At 41.6% G+C, this 17,022-nt stretch overlaps 1 protein-coding gene across 3 annotated transcripts in view; it reads right to left on the bottom strand.

The window, feature by feature from the left end:
• TENM2 (teneurin transmembrane protein 2) overlaps positions 1 to 17,022 on the bottom strand; it is a 1,024,030-nt gene that overhangs the window by 385,069 nt on the left and 621,939 nt on the right. The gene's annotated exons all lie outside the window — the stretch shown is intronic.

Here is a 17,022-nt window from a genome sequence, read left to right on the forward strand (position 1 = left end):
AGGGTTTTTATTTTATTTTATTTTAGTTTAAATAACCTCACTCACGGCTGCCTCCCTGTCGGAAGCTCTGACAGGTTCAGTGGGAAATCTTGGGGCTGGCGCACATTATAAGTTATCTCCTGCAGGGTTGGCAGGTGTGAGCTATGTCAAATAAATTTATTAGAGTCTGCGCTAATAATGAGAATTATAGAAAAGCTAGATGAAAGTGCTCTACAGCCAGCTAATTTGAAGCTACCTTACTAGACAATAACAAGCTCCTAACAGTTTTTCCTTTTTTCCAAAAAAAAAAAAAAAAAAAAAAAACACTAATTATGCTTAATGTTCCCTGTCGCATTAGCTTTCATGGTAATTATATTTCAAAACTTTTGCAATTAGGGTGCAGTTAATATTGTGGAATATTGCAATTATTTTTCATTGTGACACCTCTGTTGAAAACTGGTGGCATAATGATCACATTGTTCAACTAAATCAGAACTGTAGAAATATGGCAAATGAACCAATTACACATTATTATTTCTAATTACAGATAATGTCATTTTCTCCACTTTTGTCCAAAAGAATTTCTCAAACACAGATACCCCGAATTCTCCTATTTGTAAAGACTCCCTTCGTTTTCTCATCTGCACACTGGTATATTCTTATATTAGTGCCTTGAGTGCTAAATTTAAAAAGATCTCATAGGGATTTCTTGAATGCTCTTCCTCCATTCCCACCCACCTCCTGTAGAGATTTTAAGCCAGATGCTCTCATTGAAAAATCTCAGCCTTGGCCCAGCTACAAACAGCATAGCACCGCTATGTGTGCGAATTTAGCTTCTGAGAATCATTATTCATAACGGCTCATTTTTAGTCACTCAACAGGTCTAAACTCTCATCCCAATGAAGACTCATAAGCGGTAACTTGCTGGAGCTCAAATACTCTCTAAGTAGTGACACCCTCCCTCTCTTTCCATCACAGAATGACGAGGTTGAAAGTTGAATTTTAAGACTACCTGTTTATTTCTCACTATCTGAAAATGAAAAAGAGATTGACAGAGGGTTTCTAGGAAACAATTACAATTTTTCTTTAACCTGTAATAATCTCATACATGGTTACCCTAATAATAATGATTAAGATCATGATATCATTTATGGGCTCCACATCCCTGAATATTGTGTGGCATGAAATGCTGTTCAATTTAATCCTACAAAGATGCCCAGAAATACAGGCCAGGCATTTATATCCAGGTTTTACAGAAGCTTAGAGAGTTGACCAAGATCTTGTATCTAGTTCGTGAGCACTAAATTGAGAGCAGCTCTCTTGACTCTTACCTAAAGTTCCCTATAGTTAGAGGGACTAACCTTCCCAGTCTGCCTGGGACTGAGGGGTTTCCCAGGATGCAGGACAGTTCTGGGCAGGCTGGGGCTGTCCTGCTAAGTAATTAAATGCATTTTCTCTATTACTATGCCCATTACTAAGGAAGCGTTGGACTAATTTTATTCCTTCTGCACCAGTGAGAGAACCAGGACACAGTGAGTTTGGGCAACTCATTCACTGCTACCCAGGTAAAGTGAGAAGGAAGCACGATGGTGGCACAGATCTGACGCGTCTACAGCCCACGCTTTTAACCATACAATGGTATTTCAGAAAGAACGCCCCCTGTGATGTTGACTCCCAGAGAATCTTGAGACAAATAATCTAATGCAGGGGAAACAGATTTCCTATTTTTCCTGTCTGAGGGAAATACATGGACATATTTTGGTCTGCTTATCCATATCATGGGACAGCAGGAACGCTTCCCAAATAAATATCCATGCTTGGAATTTCTCTGTAATTTAGTCTTGATTAAATTCACCTCTTAGATGAGCTCCTGCCACAGCCTCCTGACTACCCTCTCTGTTTCTATTCTTGCCAGCCTCCAATCCTTCTCCATTCAGCCTCAACGATCCTGCTAGACCTCGCTTAAAATCTATCAATACCTTCCCATGCAGTTAAAACAAAACCCCTCACCATAGCCTGTATCAGCACATCTCAAATTTTGATGTGTGTGTGTGAGAAAGAATCAGCTGGGGATCTAGTTTAAATGCAGATTCTGATTCACGTCTTGGGGTGGGGCCTGGATTCTGCCTTTCTAATAAACTTCCTGCTCCTACCTTTCTGTCTCAGTTCAGGCTTCTGTCCCCTGGGCTGGTTACCTTCCAGCCACACACATTTTCTTTTAGTTCCTCAACATAAATACTTTCCTGCCTTGGAAACGTTTCCTTGCTGCTCCCATTTCCTGAAACAGAGTGCTCCTCTACCCCGACCCCATCCCCAGCTCTCCAAAGTTTGCTGACCTCAATTTTACTTTTCACATTTCAGCTAAAAAGTCACCTCTTCAAAAGCCTTTGGAGATGGTTAATTTTATGTGTCAGCTTGGCCAGGTTGTGGTGTCCAGGTATTTGGTCAAAAACACTGGCCTAGTTGTTGCCATGGAGGTGCTTTTTAGGTGGGATTAGCATCTACAATCAGTTGCCTTGAAGTAAAGGAGATTACCCTCCATAATATGAGTGGGCCTCATCCAATCTGTTGAGGGGGTCTTACAGCAAGAACTGAGGGTTCCAGAGATCTGAAGAATTTCTGCCTTAAGACTACACCTTCCACTCTTCCATGAGTTTCTTGCCGTACAGAATTTGGACTTGTCAGCCCCTACAATCATGCAAGCCAATTCTTTAGAATAAACTTTTTAATGTGTGCGTATATATATACATCCTGTTGGTTCTGTTTCTCCGGAGAATCCTGACTGCTAGACCTTCCTTCCCTATTCTAAGTGAGTGTCTCCAAGTCATTTTCTATCTCAGCACCCTGCATGTTTCTGACAGAGCATTCACATTGGTAATCATTAAATTCATATCAATCCAAAAAAATTCAGAATGCAAGCTTCGTGAAGCCAGGGGCATGCCTTCCCTGGCTACTGTTGGACCCATGGTGCTTAGAAAAGTGCTGGCTTGTGGTAGGCGTACACTGTTTATTAGCTGAATGAATGCAACCTCCAGTCAAATCGTGGATTTACTTTAACAGCAACAAAACATTCATGGGAATTGCTACAGTTTGAACTGCATTTCCCTTAGGCTTCCAAAACTATTTTTCCCAGGAGTGCAGAATAATATGTAAAAATGCCAGATTTGTTTTCCTGTTTTGGAACAAATGCAACCACCCTAAGTGCCCCACTCCTTTCATATAAGTGGGGGAGTAAAAAGCAAACTGTCACATGTGATCACTTTCCAGGCAGAGCTGAAGCATTGCAATATGAAAGCAGGTTCCCCTTCATAAGATACAGAGAGCTCCAAAACATTTAAGTGACATCGTGTCTCATTCTCAATGAGTCAGCTGCCATAACACTTTATTTATACAACCCATTCCATTTCTCAGAGGAATGTTACAACCATCTTATCAGTTTTCCTCCTGAGGAGGTAACTCCATAGGAGGGATTAATCGTCTTATGCTGGGGAAGCCCCAGAAAGAGAGCTATATTATCCATGTCACGGAGGCAGAAACTGGGGCCACAGAGGCTGAAATGGCCTGGAATCTGAAATCTTGAGACGGGCAAGGTAATTAAAATGCAAGGCAACAGCAAGCTCCAATGACAGAAGACATGTTTCCCCTCCAGCCCCCATTCACACCTGGAGCAGACAGTCTCCAGACCCTTCCTAACATTTGGGGAGCACTTTCTACACTTTGCTTGAATACCTAGATTTATTGGAGGTGACAGTCTGGTTTGTCCTTGATACTTACTGCAGTTTTTTGGGACACAGAGTCCGCCCCTCCACGTCCATTCCTCCCCACCCCCACCCCCGTACCCCTCCCACATTTGCAAACACCCGGGACCTGCTCCTAAAAGTTTTTTGCTTATTGGTAGAGATCCTCCTTGGCCTAACCCAAGATGGCCTGAAGAAATGCAAGGGGGTTTGTTCTCCAAAATGAACCTGCCTAAAATGTCAAATAGAGAATGATTTTCCTGTTCCTTAGGATGCAGGACACAGGCTTGATCTCACACTGTTGGCAGTTTTTACACTATTACGTTTGTTTACAATATATCCTTTAAAGTCATAAAAGGATTCAGAGCCTATGATCTTGTATTTCTACTTCTGCAATTCTCTTCTAAGGTGACAATCGTAGATACGCAAAAACACTTGTTTGTAATGATTATCTCTATAGTGATATTTTTTAATAACAAAAATTTTAAATAAACTTTAAATAACCAAAAAAAATGGAACTCCTGACAAAGGGGAGTTAGTTTAAATATTATGTGACAGCAACATGATGGAATAACATTAAATGGTGCTCCAGAATGATATTTAATAACATAAAATAATATTAAAAATTAGTATTTACCAAGCAGTTTTGAATATTCCAGCATGATGCTAAGCACATGTACTAATTTCTTCTTGCAATAACCTTATGAGGTGGGTAATATCACTGCTCCCATTTTATAAATAAATAAACTGAGGCCTAGAGAAATTAAGTAATTATGTAAGGTCACCTTCTAGGAGTCTGGGATTCGAACCGAGGCAGTCTGACTCCTGAGCCCAAACTCGAACAAATGTTTATTGAGCATCTATTGTGAGCCAGGAACAGTTCTAGGTGATAGCAATTCAGTCATCAACAGTTTAGATAAAGTCCCTGCTCTCATAGAGCTTATATTTTAGAGCTTCTTATACATGTAATAAAGGGAGAGAGAGAGAGAGAGAGAAAGAGAAAGAAAGCTATATATAAAAAAGTTTATAGTGATTCTCTTATGTGTGTGAATTTGGGTACTTTTCATTGTCTTAGAGTTTGTTTGTGTGTTCCAATTTATTCACCTATGTTTGCAAAACATAGAAAATGCATATCTACTTCACAACATAAATTTTAAAAAGTAAAAGGAAATTAAAAAGCACATGGATTTCAAAAAGACACTCAGGGTTTTTTTTTTTTACCCTCCTGCCCCCTGTGGGGTTGCCCGAGAATATGTCCCATGTAGCAAATCTCCAACAGAAATGTCCACCGCTGGCCCTGCCTTCCTGCCCTCATTGACAGGTCGTCCTGCCATCAGTTCCACATCATCTACCCCTCCACCGCTCCAGTCTCCCTGTTTCTGAAGCATTCAGTCAAGACAGGACATGCCAGGCTGACTGAAGACATGGCCCATTTCAGACCATCTTTCTCTGCTACAATTATAACCAGGTAGCTATTAACCAACCCGGTGATTAACAAGAAAATTAACTGTTTGAAAATAGGGCCAAGCCTCCAATCCTTTCACTTCAAAAGCTAATCTGTGTCAGTGTCATAGGCCCAGGCTCATTTGCAATTAAGTCTCACTACCAAATTTCATTTTCGAACATGGGAAATGATTTTTCACAATCTTGTGTGCATCAATCCCAAATGCCCAGGTTTTTCTTGGGATCAGCAGGACAACTCTAACTGGGAAGCAAACACAAATCTAGATACTCTGATGTGAGGTCTGGGAAAGCGTCCTCTCTTGCCTGCTGGGAATATCATTTAACCTCTCGGTACCACAATTTCCACCCTCATGCTACACGGATAATAATTCCTCCTCCACAGAAGTGTCAGTGGTTTCACATATGTAAAGTGCTTTGATGATTTTTTTAAAATTGCAAGGGAAAGTACCAGTGCTGTCTCACATCTCCACAGCTCCTCACATCTAAGGGTTTCCTAATGCAACAAAGTTAAACGTTTGCCTCAGTATGATGTTTCCAGAGGAAGATCTCATTCCTTTTTTCACCCCCCCTTCTTCTTTTTTTAGTAGGTTGAGGGCACAGACGGAAAGATACTGTAAGAAACGGCATGAGGTCTACCATTTCAGGTGTGAAATGAACTTTCCCTGGCATCATCTGGAATGTGCTCTGTGCTGCAAAGGTAACTAAGCTTGGGGAGGTGAGCCAAGGGTAAAATAAAAGCTTTAATTGAGAACGCCTTTGCGTGAGTGGATTTAAACAAGACCTTTCAAATTAATTTAACATACTCTCTTTTATTTAATTCTCTTTGTTCAAACGTCAACTTTTTGTCAGAATCGGGCACAGAGCTTTTGTTCTATCCTGATAGGCGTGTGCTCGTGTGCCCAGCAACATTCTCTCAGGAAAGGGAATCCGTTTTCTGTGGAATAGGACTGTCTGGAACAGATTTGTCTTCATCTACCTCGCTGGTTTTTCCACCTCCACTAAAGGGGGTCCTCTGTGTGAGTCATCCTGGTTTCCACAAAGAGGCAAGATATCAAAGTCCCACTTTCTCTCTGTGTAACCTTGTGCAAAGCACTCAACATCTCTGCTCCTCAGTTTCCTCACCTGTAAAATGGGGATATCTAATACTTCAAAGTTCATGACCATTAGGTGAGTTAATGTAAAGCCCTCGGCCAAGAGCCTGGCACATGATAAACGTACAATATATGTGAGTTCTTCTCCTGCTCTCCCTCCTCCTTCTTATTTTTCTTGTCATTATTATGACTTCACAAGCTTTCTTCTTCTCTATAGTATCCTTTCAGGTAATCAATCCTTTAGCCTTGTTGCCTTCTCTTTAGCATTTGATATTGTTGGCAATAATGCTGCCCCCCTCAGCCCTAATCCACTTGTGCCGGTTTGGATATATTATGTCCCCCAGAAAAGCCATGTTCTTTAACGCAACCTTGTGGGGGCAGACTTATTAGTCTTTTGATTAGGGTGGAAACTTTTGATTGAGTGTTTCCATGGAGATGTGACTCAACCAACTGTGGGTGAGACTTTTTGATTAAATTCTTTCCATAGAAGTATGGACCCCAACCATTCAGGGTGGGTCTTGATGAGTTCACTGGAGTACTTAAGAGAGCTCAAGATGACACAGACACTGATGCTTGGAGATGTAGACAGATGGACTTTTGGATATGCTAAGTTAAGAGACGAAACCCAGAGTTTGCCCTGGAGAAGCTAAGAGAGGGCCCCCAGATGCTTAGAGAGAAACACCCTGGGAGAAAGAAGCAAGGATGCACAGAAGCTGAAAGAGAGGAGTGAAGACAAAAGCCCAGAGACATTTTGGAGAACACCACTTTGAAACTCAACCCGGCAGCAAAGGACCAGCAGATGCCAGCCACGTGCCTTCCCAGCTGACAGAAGTGTTCCAGATGCCATCGGCCATTCTTCAGTGATGGTATCCTCTTGTTGATGCCTTAGTCTGGAGATGTCTATGGCCTTAAGACTGTAACTTTGTAGCCTAATAAATCCCCTTTATAAAAGTCAATCAATTTCTGGTATTTTGCATAACGGCAGCATTAGCAAAGCAGCACACCACTCTTTCTTAAGCCTGGATGACGCTACGTTAACATGACTCTTCTCCAAACTCCTGAAATGTTTGTCCACTGCCCCTTTTGCTATTTTCTCTGAAAATGTAAGCATTGCTGGAGGCTCTTTCCTCCTATGAGTATACCCTCTCTTAGCATTGCCATTCTCTCCACAGTCTTCAAACTTCACCTCTGAGCAGATAGTAGCAAAAACCCTCTCTCTCAAACTCTCCCAGTATCTCTCAGGGGTTCTCATGGTCTCTTCTTTCTCTTTCTCCATTCCTCTCTTCTCTTCCATTCCATTCTTCCCTTCCCATTCACTCTGTCCTCCCTGAACTCCAGAGCCAAACTTTCAACAACCTACTGGGCATCAGAGTCAAATTTATCATTTGCCCCCCAACAAAAATTTCCTTCCCTCCCAATCTCTGATGTTTCTACTCCTAAGAAGAGCTTCACTATCTTCCTAACCATGTCAAGAACTCAAAGTTATCTTTGATTTTTCCCTTCTCATTTTCCCTCCACATCCATCCAGTATAAGGGTCTGTAGCTTTTTTCCCTGACAAAGTCTCTGTCTTCTCCTATCCCTGCCAATGACATAACCTAAGGTAAGGTTCTCTTACTTCTCAAGTCTGGTCTACATCTTGCAATAACTTGCTAACTCTTTGCACATCTTCTGTCTTTCTCCTCATCTTGGTCCTACACCTGCTTCCATGTGAACCCTTGGAGCATCTGGAGGGCTTTTAGACACACTGATGCCTTGGCTGTACCCCAGTCTTCATCTCTGGGTTGGTCCCCAGGCATCCACATGGTTTAAAACTTCTGAGGTGATTACAATGTGCTGCCAAAGCTGCTAACTACAACTTAAAGACGTAGCTAAGCAAGACCAAGCTACTAGGGGCAGGTCCTCAAACTTGAGCATAGATGAGAATCACCTGGAAAGTTTGGCAAAACACATTGCTGGGCCCCACATCTAGAATTTCCAGTTCTGTATGCCTGGAGAAGGAAGATTGGTAGAGGGGTAGTTAATGGGAGGACTGAGGATTTCTAACAAGTTGCCAGAAGTAGCCAATGCTCCTGGTCTGGGAACTTCACTTTGAGAACCATGGTACTAAATTATTATCTTTATTGAAGGCATCTGAAAGAGAGTTAGTTAGGAGGAAAATCACACTTCATTAGACGTGGGTATTTTAAGAGTTCTAAGTAGTGGTATGGCAAAGGAGTCTTGGAAGATGAGCCAGGTTAGTAGGGGGTTGAGGAAGTCAAGTCTGCAATTCATGAATGTCTTCCAAATACTTTGTTCATTCTGAAAGGACTGGAGTTAATACTCTGACCCAAACTTCCATCTCCTAGATGGTGCCAGGTGCCCAGCAGATACAAAAAATAAAATGACACGGATTGCTGATGTGGGCTCTTCCACATCAAATTCCTAAGGAATTTAACAGGCTTATGGGTTTAGTTTTTTATTTCTGTTTATATCTCTGTCATCCTACATCCACCTATCTCTATCTATATCTATATCTATATCTGTATCTGTATCTATATCTATCTATACCTGTACTTATGTCTATATCTATCCTCATCTATCTATAACCTATATATCCATCTATTTCTACCTTTCTTCTAAAATAAGGACCATTGGACTAGCCCGAGGTTGGCACTGACAAATGTGGTAAGAAATGCAGATGCCAACAAGGTATTAAGCACAAAACTATCACTGGAATACCTCATTACTGGAAAGAATGTGGTTTCTCCTTTTCCATTTCATTTAGATTTTAAAGGTAATTGTGATTTGGCAGCCAGATAAATCTGTATTCAACATCTCCTGTCAGGAATCATTGTAAATAGCGTTCCCACTTGAATTCTTGAGGGTTTGTAGCAAGAATGGAAAATGATGAATATAATCTGATACGGGATTTATAAACCTTTTTAAGACCTCATTTTTTTCCTACTTTTCTAAGCATCTGTATTACAACCACCTCTTTAGCTAATACTGTTTTTGTGCCAAAAAGCAAAGTTTACCAGGCCTGTCTTTACTGTGAACACTTTATAATTACATGAGGCTCTGAATTTTGAGCAGAGATAAAAAGGTACTATGAGCTGTACCACTTCAGCTAATGGCACAAATGAGACTTAAGAACCAAATGAAAGAGTAGAAGTAGCACGGGTCCTCATTGCTTGCAAAATTGGGGGGAAAATGCTACAAAGCTAAACTAAACCAGCTCATCAGTCAGCCTGTACTCATATTCTGAAAGCGTGGATTAATCAGGAAGAGAAGGAAGAATGGAACAGGGCCTCTGCCTCCCATTCTTTGAAGCATGATAGAATGATGAGCCTAACATTATAAGCCTTTCTGCCATCGTACACCAACCGAGTTAAGCTCATTTCGGGTGGTTATAAAGATTCATGCAGCAATTATTCAGAGGCTTGCACATGCACCCTTTAATCAGGCTAGAGAAATGCACATGAGAGCTATTTTCTGGAGATTTAGCAAGGAGGAAAAAGCAGGCATGATTCTAAAGGCAATTCCTCTCTAACAGCCTCGTGAGTTTATATTCCCCAGATTCTATCCTTACACTCTTTGAGGTGCATAAGAGAACCATCTATAAAAATATTCACAAAGGTATTGAGAGGTTGATAATGGTGACCTGCTTTCACTCCCATCTCTATCTTTCCTACAAGAGGTACCACAAATGTAGCCTTCCCGGGTTTTCCCAGTTATGGAACATCTTCCTCTCCATGCTGCCCCAGGACTTTAGCTCTATGTCTCTGTGCCAGTTTGAATGTATTATGTCCCCCAAACACCATTATCTTTGATGTAATCTTGTGTGAGCAGACCTATCAGTGTTAATCAGATTGTAATTCTTTGAGTGTTTCCATGGAGATGTGCCCCACCCAACTATGGGTGATAACTCTGATTGGATAATTTCCATGGAGGTGTTGGCCCACCCAAATTCAGGGTGGGTCTAAATTAAATCACTAGAGCCATATAAATGGGCTGACAAACAGAAGGAATTCAGTGCAGGTGTGGGTGACATTCTGAAGAGGAGCTACAGCCAAGAGGGACACTTTGAAGAAAGCACAGGAGCTGCAGATGAGAGACAGTTTGAAGACGGCTGTTGAAAGCAGACTCTTGCACTGGAGAAGCTGAGAGAGCACAAATATCCCAAGTGCAACTAAGAGTGACATTATTTAGGAACTGCAGCCTAGAGAGGGACATCCTGGGAGAAAGCCATTTTGAAACCAGAACTTTGAAGCAGACACCAGCCACGTGCCTTCCCAGCTAACAGAGGTTTTCTGGACACCATTGGCCATCCTCCAGTGAAGGTGCCCGATTTCTGATGTGTTACCTTGGACACTTTACGGCCTTAACACTGTAACTGTGTAACCAAATAAACCCCCTTTATAAAAGCCAATCCATCTCTGGTGTTTTGCATTCCAGCAGCTAGAACAGATTTTGTTACTAGAGAAGTGGGGTGCTGGTGCTGCTGAGTTTGCAAATACTACACATGTTGGAGTGGCTTTTTAAATGGATAAGGGGAAGTTTCTCAAAGAATTGTGAGGAGCTTAATAGAAAAGGCCTAAACTGCTTTGAAGAGACTGTTTATGGAAATATGGATTCTAAAGATACTTCTGATGAGGCATTGAGCAGAAATGATGAATCTGTTGTTACCAACTGGAAGAAAGGTGATCCTTGTTTTAAAGTGGCAGAGAATTTGGCAAAATTGAGTCCTGGTGTCAGATGGAAGGAAGAATTTGAAAGCGACAACCTGGAATACTGAGCGGAGGAGATCTCCAGACTATGTGTGGAGGATGTATCCTGGCTTCTCCTTGCAGCTTATAGTAAAATGCCAGTGGAGAGAGATAAACTTAGAACTGAACTCTTGGGTTCAAAGAAACCAGAAGCTGATGGTTTGGAAAATTATGGGCTTCCAGGGGGTGGAATCCGAGAAGTTACATCCCCCATGAAGATTTAACCAAACATGGAACCTGACCACCATTTCAGTACAAGCCAAGATTGGAAATGGAGTTATCCAGAAAGGATTTGTGGAGAGTCCTGTTGTCTGACGATTTTGACCCCTGCGCACATGCGAAGGCAACAGAATTTTTGCGAGCTCTTTACAGAAAGAGCTGCTGCCGGTTAGGACTGGAGGAGACAGAAAAGGAACAAATTGAAGGAAAAATTTCTTCAAAGACAGAGCCCTGGAGGTTGAGGTCTGGAGTTGAGAGGTCTCGGTCTGGGAGAGCAAAGCAGCCCACATGCATGGAAAGGGTGACTTTGCCCTGGAGGTCGAGGGTGGGCCTTCTGCCTCGATGCTGGGGAAATGTTCTGCCACCCCAAACCCCAAAGAGGGTGGAGCACATTCCCAGGGAATTGGGGAGAGCCTGGCTGCCATCACACTGTTCTGAAGGGGTTGAACGTTTGCCCCGGAGATGGAAGGGAATCCGGGTGCTGCCCCGATGTTTGAGGAGGGTGGGGCTGAGAAGGTGGTCTCCACAATGTGTGGATATGTTGGAGAATTCACCCCAGCATTTGGAGAGGAAAGGGCTGCCAAAAAGGCCCTTAGGAAGGGTTAGACTCCCGCTCTCTCAAGCCCCAAGGATGCAACGTCATTCTGTTAATGACTCTTAAACTTTGAAATCTAATGGAGTTTGCCCTGCAGATTTTAGGAACTGTTTTGGTCCTGTGAACCCTGTTTTCCTTTCAGTTTCTCCTTATGGCAATGGAAATGTTCATCCTATGAATGTCCCTCCTTTGTACATTGGAAGCAGATAACTTGTTCTAAATTTCACAGATAGAGGGGAATTTTGTATTAGGACTGACCACGCCTATAATTGATTTTGATGGGATCTTGTACTTAACTATTGTTACTGAAATGATTTAAGTTTCTGTGATATTGTTGTGAGATGAATGTGTTTTGTATATGGAAAGATAATGTCATTTTGGGGTCCAGGGGGTGGAATGTGCCAGTTTGAATGGATTATGTCCCCCAAATGCCATTACCTTTGATGTAATCTTGTGTGGGCAGACCTATCAGTGTTAATTAGATTGTAATTCTTTGAGTGTTTCCATGGAGATGTGCCCCACCCAACTATGGGTGATGACTCTGATTGGATAATTTCCATGGAGGTGTTGGCCCGCCCATTCAGGGTGGGTCTAAATTAACTCACTAGAGCCATATAAATGGGCTGACAAATAGAAGGAACTCAGTGCAGCTGTGGGTGACATTTTGAAGAGGAGCTATGGCCAAGAGAGACACTTTGAAGAAAGCACAGGAGCTGCAGATGAGAGACAGTTTGAAGACGGCTGTCGAAAGCAGACTCTTGCTCTGGAGAAGCTGAGAGAGGACAAAGATCCCAAGTGCAACTAAGAGTGACATAATTTAGGAATTGCAGCCTAGAGAGGGACATCCTAGGAGAAAGCCATTTTGAAACCAGAACTTTGGAGCAGACACCAGCCACGTGCCTTCCCAGCTAACAGAGGTTTTCTGGACACCATTGGCCATCCTCCAGTGTAGGTACCCGGTTGCTGATGTGTTACCTTGGACACTTTATGGCCTTAAGACTGTAACTGTGTAACCACATAAACCCCCTTTTATAAAAGCCAATCCATCTCTGGTGTTTCGCATTCTGGCAGCTTTAGCAAACTATAACAGTCTCTATGATTATTTTATTTTATTTTAGTAATATATATAGCATAAAATTTGCCATTTTAACTATTCTTGAGTATACAGTTCAGTGGCATTTATCACATCAACAATGTTGTGCTACCATGACCACCATCCATTACCAAAGCTTTTTCATCACCCCCAAAAGAAACTTCGTACCCATTAAGCAATGGCCCCACTCCCCCCTCCCCTCTTTGCCAGGCCCCTGGTAACCTCTAATTGACTTTGTCTCTATGAATTTGCTTATACTAGACAGTTCATCAAAGTGGAATCATACAGCATGTGTCTTTCTTTTTCTGGCTTCTTTCACTTGCATAATGTTTTCAAGGTTCATGTTGCAGCCTTTATCAGAACGTTATTCCTTTTTATGACTGATTAGTATTCCACTGTGTGTCTGTACCACATTTTGCTTATCCATTCATCTGTTTTTGGACACTGGGTTGTTCCCACTTTTAAGCTATTTTGAATAATGCTGTAGTGAACATTGGTGTACAAGTAAACATTTGAGTCCCCCTGTGTTCAATCCATGCCTTTTAAAAAGGCAAAAGTTCATCTTAGTATTGATTTGTATATTGCAAATGTATTATTTCTCTTCTTAGAGGACAGATTAAAAGTTTAATTCCTCTTCATATTGCTCCATCATCCAAAACAGTGCTCAAAAACATTTAATGAATGCTTGCCTGAATAGCGATACCATATATTTTGCTTAGAAGTCACATGCCTCAATTATGAACTCTCTCAAAAAATTCTCTGACGTCTGTTCATAATCCACAGTAGGGAGACAAGATCCTTCACAACCAGATTCCAGCTTCATTCCCATGAATCTCCACTCCCCTTCCTTGCCTCAATCCAGCCATATCTGCCCCTAGCCTTTGCATCAGGCATTTCATGCTTTCCCCAAATGCACCATCTCTTCCATAGCTTCTATAGCTCCATGACTTCGTGCTTTTGTGCTTGCTGTCCACTTGCCTTGAAATTCTCCTCACTCCAAGTGACTACAAAATATGACTTAGGATATCAGTCAGGTGTCATCTTTGTGGGGTGGCTTTCCCCAATTCCAGCTCTAGCCAGTTGAGGGGGGCCTCATCGGGCCACTCTAGCACTCTGTGCCTACAACTATCAGAGCATCTGACCTGTTGAATCACAACCACCTATTTACCTTTGTTCTCCTTAACCACCCTCCCTTCCTGTTGCCACTAACTGGGTGTGCCAGTTTGAATGTATTAGGTCCGCCAAAACGCCATTATCTTTGATGCAATCTTGTGTGAGCAGACATATTTGTGCTGATCAGATTGTAATTCTTTGGGTGTTTCCATTGAGATGTGACCTACCCAACTGCGGTTGATAACTCTGGATAATTTCCATGGAGGTGTGGCCCCGCTCATTCAGCATGGGCCTTGATTAGTTTACTAGGGCACTACATAAGCTCAGACAGTAGGAGCGAGCTTGCTACAGCCAGGAGGGACACTCTGAAGAATGCCCAGGAGCTGAGAGAGGAGCTGCAGATGAGAGACAGTTTGAAGATGGCCATTGAAAGCAGACTCTTGCTCCGGAGAAGCTTAGAAGACAAATGCCCCAAGAGCAACTGAGAGTGACATTTTGAAGAGGAGTTGCAGCCTAGAGAGGAACGTCCTAGGAGAAAGCCATTTGAAACCAGAACTTGGAGCAGATACCAGCCATGTGCCTTCCCTGCTAACAGAGGTTTTCCGGACGCCATTGGCCATCCTCCAGTGAAGGTGCCCGATTGTTGATGCATTACCTTGGACATTTTATGGCCTTAAAACTGTAACTTTGTAACCAAATAAATCCCTTTTATAAAAGCCAGTCCATTTCTAGTGTTTTGCATTCCAGCAGCATTAGAAAACTAGAACATTGGGCAAGGGTCTCCCTAAAGCCAAGTACTGAGTCTTAGTCATCTTGGAATCCCTATATATTGTTTAATGTCTGCAACTGTGGATGCTCAATAAATGTGTGTAGAATTGAAATGTTAGTTCAATCTCTTGAACACAGTAAAATTACCTGAATGAGTCTTTGTCTTGTTAAGCCTCTAATTACATTATTACCAAAAAAACATTAACCAGTGATAGTCAAGCTTTAAGCCAGTGGTTCTCAAGGTATGGGCCTTAGACAGGCAGTTATCATATATTTCCTGGGAACTTGTTAGAAATGCAAACTTGAGGGCCCCATCCTAGACATATGGAATCAGAAGTTCTAGAATAGGGGCCAGAAATCTCTGTTTTATAAGGAAGTGATTTTATGGCCTGCTACAAAGAACCTCTGATTTAAGCAATTAGAAGCAATACGTTGGGCAGCAGTAGCAGTGAGAATACCAAGACCACTGGAATAAAAAAGCAATGGTTTAGATTGTAGCTGCTATGCGTGGATCTGGTCAAGTTAGCTAAACACTGTGAGGCTCATTTTCTTCATTAGTAATAGGCAGTAGGGGCCAAAAGTAGGCAATAAGGGCCAATTTGAGGAGGCCTAGTACAGTAAAGTAATATTCAACAGATGGTAGCTCCTAAGCTAGTGTTTCCAAAAATGTATTCCATCAAAGATTAGTCCTAATAATATTTAGAAGAAAAAACAAGAATTTGGAGGAGGAAAAGAAGAAGAATGGGAAGAGAGAAGGGAAAGAAAGGAAGACAGAGGAGAAGGAAGAGAAGGAAAAGAAGAAGAGAGAAGGAAAAGAAGAAGAGAGAAAGAGGAGAAGAAAGAGGAGACAGAGGAGGAGGAAGAGGAAAAAATACCTTTGAGAAATGAAGTATCCATTCACCTAAGCATATAAAGGCTCTGAAAAGTCTTATAAGTTCTCTTTCAAACTTTGCTTAATCTAATCTTTCCCAAGTTTTCTTTCTTTGAATGAGGAAAGAAGGGAGAAAGGGAGGCACTCTTTTAGCTATTGATGACTTAAGACAACAAAACAAAAGGAGCATTTTTACCTTAAATTTGGGTTTTAGACTGTTTGCTTTTTAATCAGAATTTGGGAAGAAGAATAACCTCAAGAATTTTCTTACAGTAACACACTGAATCTTTGGCAAATATGGATAAGGATTTGTTAATCACCCAACAAATATTTATTGAGCACATACTAAGTGCCCGACACTGTTTCAGCACTGAGTATACTGAAAAGGTCTAGGGAGAAAATCAGGATTGGGAAGGCATGTCTGAAAAGATGACATTTGCTTCGAGTAAATGCACGGCTCAGCCATGGGGAATGATGGCGAAAGGTCATTATGGGCAGATGGAACAGGAAGTGCGGGTCTGTCACAAGAGTGAGTTTGGTGTTTCTGAAGAATGCCAGGAAGTCTAGCGTTGCTGCAGAGTAGAGACAGGTAAGGAGAATGGCAAGAGATGAAATTATGAGTGTTAGGCTCTGGCCAAATCACATTATATTGGCTGCAGTAAGTGCTCTGGATTTTATTCTAAGTGCAATATCTATCTATCTATCTATCTATCTATCTATCTATCTATCATCTATCTATCTATCTATCTATCTATCTATCTATCTATCTATCTATCTATCTGAACATGCTGCTTTGGCCTGATTTACAGGCATGAGGAACTTACCCTAGATGCTATCTCTTTGTTGGTGAAATACAGAAACTTCAAATCCAAGAAAGCCAAGTATAAGCCACCTACCCATCCATCTATTCATCCCTCCATTCATCCATCCATCCATCCATCCATCCATTTATCTATTCATACATCATCCATTCATCCCATAGTCATTAAAGATTCCCAATGTGCCAGGCATTATGCTTAATAGATAATAAATATACAACGATAACAAAGCAGAGCTTCTGCCCTTGAGGAATTCACCATCTAGTAAAGTTCTTGCAGTATGAAAGAGGCATGGTAGAAGTACAAATTGATTTTGCTGGATGCATTGGACTACCTTGCTCTATTTCCCAGAGAAGCCAATATGTGTAATGAGACCCAATCTTTGGTTAGAAGGAAACAGAGGGGTAGATACTGACTATAGGGCATCTACATTTTTTTTCAATATTCAAAAGGGTATCAAGGTTAATTATTTGGATCTGCAGTTTGTATGGAGCATAGGAAGTAGGGTAGTATGAAATCAAAGCTGAT

This window comes from Choloepus didactylus, chromosome 11, assembly GCF_015220235.1.
Source record: "Choloepus didactylus isolate mChoDid1 chromosome 11, mChoDid1.pri, whole genome shotgun sequence".
Lineage (NCBI taxonomy): Eukaryota > Metazoa > Chordata > Mammalia > Pilosa > Megalonychidae > Choloepus > Choloepus didactylus.